This window comes from Lynx canadensis, chromosome D1 (assembly GCF_007474595.2).
Source record: "Lynx canadensis isolate LIC74 chromosome D1, mLynCan4.pri.v2, whole genome shotgun sequence".
Taxonomy (NCBI): domain Eukaryota; kingdom Metazoa; phylum Chordata; class Mammalia; order Carnivora; family Felidae; genus Lynx; species Lynx canadensis.
The window spans coordinates 38,756,030-38,759,717 of NC_044312.2; positions in this window are offsets into that span (position 1 = coordinate 38,756,030).

Sequence of the window (3,688 nt, forward strand, 5' to 3'; positions counted from 1 at the left end):
CTTGCACAAATTTGAAAAATCTTAAAAAACAAATAAATAAAAAATGAACCATGCACCAATTTTTGACGAAATAGGACCAACTTTGGAGCCTCCTATAAATCTTCATATTTATACGATACTTTATAGTTTACAAAGCTTATTATCTCATCTGATCTTTACAGAAACCCTATGAGGTTGATACTTTTATTTGGGGACTTTGCCAAAAATGTCATAGGAGAACAAAGACTTGAACCCAGGCCTGTGGAATCCAGGGCGCAGGCTAACAAACAAACAAACAAAACAAAACAACACCAAAGAACCAACGCCATAGCTCTTTAGAGAAGCGTGTTAGCACACAACTCATGGCAGATTTGATCTCGAGCTCCTTTCTGCCTTCTAAAGATGCTAGAGATCCTGAGAGCTCCTGTTAGGACGTGGCCTTTCCTATAACACTGAGTCTTTAGGATGGTTCTAGATAGTGCTATTCCAGATAAAAGCAGCATTGTTCAATACAGTACTGCATGGGACTTCTCTGTATACCCATAAAGTAAAATAAATAAATAAATCGTTTTTTTATGGTGTGTTGGTCCATCTTAGCGAGTGTGCCCTTTCCCTACCCAAAAAAGAATCAAATACTCCCTAAAAGGACAGCAGCCCTAGACTCCTACCATCAAAGTCTAGATAACCGTGAGTGTACCTGCCAATACATGGTGTTGGGGAAGATCGGATGAATTCCTGTAGGTGAAAGCACTTCTGTAAACTCTAGGGTTCTAATAGGTGAATCTACCATTTTCAGATGAAAACAAAGCCAATAAACTTTTCCAGATGGGCAAAAAATGTACAAAATTATGCATGTATTTAGGAAGGGCTTAAAGACATGTATGAGAGTCCTTATGAGTGCTGATTCAAGGCATCACCTTGTCCCACCACCAAGTTACTGTATTTATTCTCAAAGCTCTTTTCATTAAGCATGAATTACACTTTTTCTATACTTTTAAAGTCATGTAAGTTTAAGTCTGGATGGATGCGTGAGCCAAAGTCCCCTTTGTACTCTTGTAAACTTCCCCCCACGACCCAGGAGCCTTCTGGTGTTTTTAAGGTGCTCACAAAACAGGACTCGTCCTGGCTGGGGCTGTCTGAGCAGGTCTCCATAGGGAAGGGGCTCTGGGTTGGAAAAGTCATCTTTCAGGAGGTATAACTATATCAAGATAAAAAGAAGCAAGAGTGATCCTGAAGAGTCAAATCTCAGAAACCTAGAAAGCACTTAATACATGCATCATTTACAGCAGGAGGCAGAGAGGGATGGAAAGATGTCCAGTTAGGTGGTCAAGAGGAGGAATGGGAATCACCAATGAAAAGGGTAGTTCAGGAGCCAAGTCCACAAGCTCTGAACATCTGCCAACATGACATTTTTTTTTTTAATGTTTTATTTTTGAGAGAGAGAGCGCACGAGGTGGGGGGTGGGGGAGGGCAGAGAGAGAGGGAGACACAGAATCCAAAGCAGGCTCCAGGCTCTGAGCTGTCAGTACAGAACCCGATGTGGGACTCGAACTCACAAACTGTGAGATCGTGACCTGAGCAGAAGTCAGACGCTTAACAAACTGAGCCACCCAGGTGCCCCCAACGTGACACTTTTTTAACATTTGAACCAAGAGTGATCCATTAAGTGGGCCAACTCAGAACACACAGAATAAGTAGACCTCTTATAATTTCCCAATTAATCATCAAAATTATCTTTCGGTTCATCTCCGTAGTATGGATTCTTCTTTATAAAAATAATCTCTTATTTTGAAAGTTAGTGTGCAATCTTCAGAGATAGCATGCAGTTTTCTATCAGACTCAAGCCTCCCAAGTCCAAACACATTGTCAGCATCTTCTCTGGGTATAGGTATTAAAGATCAATTAGTGGGGCCTCCGGGTGGCTCAGTCAGTTGAGCATCTGGTCAGGTCATGATCTCAGGGTTTGTGAGTCTGAGCCCAGCATTGAGCTCTGAGCCCACTTGAGATCCTCTGTCCCCCTCTCTCTGCCCCTCCCCCGCTTGTGTGTGTGTGCGCACTCACTCTCCTTCTCTCTCTCAAAAATAAATAAACATTAAAAAAAAAGATTAGCCTTTGGGCACTAATTCATGACTTTTTTTTTAGCTCACAAGAGGCTGAGGAATAAAGCAGAATGACTATTTATAGTAAGAGCCATCATTCCTCCTGGTTGCTAAAATATACACATTCTGTCTAGTTACCGCTCTTCCAATTTCAGGGTTCCTGGGAAGTTGAATCTGTTATCAGCCTGCGGACTCAGCAAGGAAGGGGCCTGGAGGGAAAACTCCTCTATTCCACAGATCAGAAACGCTCCATACCTCCCTTCCTGAATAGTGCTGGAAACATGCCAGTTCCCCGTCTCAGAGCCTCCTTCGTCTAAACTTTAGGTCCAACCCTCACCTATTTCCTCAGACACGTTGACACCACTGATGAGGCTTTGGATTCCTTCACCTTCGTTCGTGGCCTCAACTCCCAGACTGCACTTTAACCCCAGCCTTTCCAGCTCTGATCTAGAACTATCCTGGGCTCTAAGGCAACTTCCAGGCAATTTCATCCAAGATGCAAGGATATTATCAACAGTAGCTGTATCAACAAGAATTAACATTTCCTGAGCACTTACCACATGGCAGCCATGTAATGAAGGCTGTATCTTCATTAACTCAATGAATTCTCCTAACAACCCTCTGAGTTTAGAACTACTAATTAGCCCCATCTCACAGATGAGGAAGCCGTGGATTTAGGCGGTAACTTGTCCAATATCACATAGTTGTTAAATGTTGAAGCCAGGATTCAAGCTGAAGTCATTTTGACTCCAGAGCCTGGGTGCCACCGTCAGGCCATGCTGTCCCTAGGAGTGACCTTGACCCACTACCTCCCAAGAGTGTCTCACAGTAGACTCCTGTACACTGAGCACAGCCAACAAAGACAAGTGGTCATGAGGGCTTTTTTTGTTGAAATTCAAGCTTAACAACAATTGGCTTGGAGCATAATTATTAGAAATCAAGCCACGATCTGGGGAAAATACCTACAGAAAGAGATGAGGAGAAATTCTGAGAACCCATGCAAGTCAAGCAGTCCACACTGTTTTGTTCCTGGTGTAACATTTTGAAAACACATGTATTACGTGGTGAGCTTGGGTGACATGCTGAATGAGACACAGACTCACGTATCAGATCCTGCCCAAATGGGAAGACAGCCAAGAATCACCTCCATCCCAGATGGGATGCCCCACCTAAGGCAACAGAGAAGACTGGTTCTGCTCAGAGACTGCTTGTTATTTTTCATGCTGTGGGGATTCCTAATGAATAAACAAGTGTTTTTGTAATTTTCTATGTGATCCAGAATCAGTGAAGGTGTAAGCCCTTGGTGCTTATTTCTGAAGCACAGATCGCAAATACCTGGTATCCCAGACAGCTTTTCGGAGAAAAGAACACTGAACAGTAGTTGTAAGCCCTCTTTCACTGATCTAGCCCTCTTGTATGATTGAAAAAAATTTTTTAACAAAGCTAGATGAGAGCAGAAACTGCTTGGGTTGGTGTGGATAAAGAAGAAAACGGGAAAAAATAAAAATCACAGATAATCCCCAAAGCTCATCTCAACCATTACGATTCTCCTCCTTTAGTTATTTTATGGTTAATAAGATAGATAGAATGACACAGATCGACAGAACAGC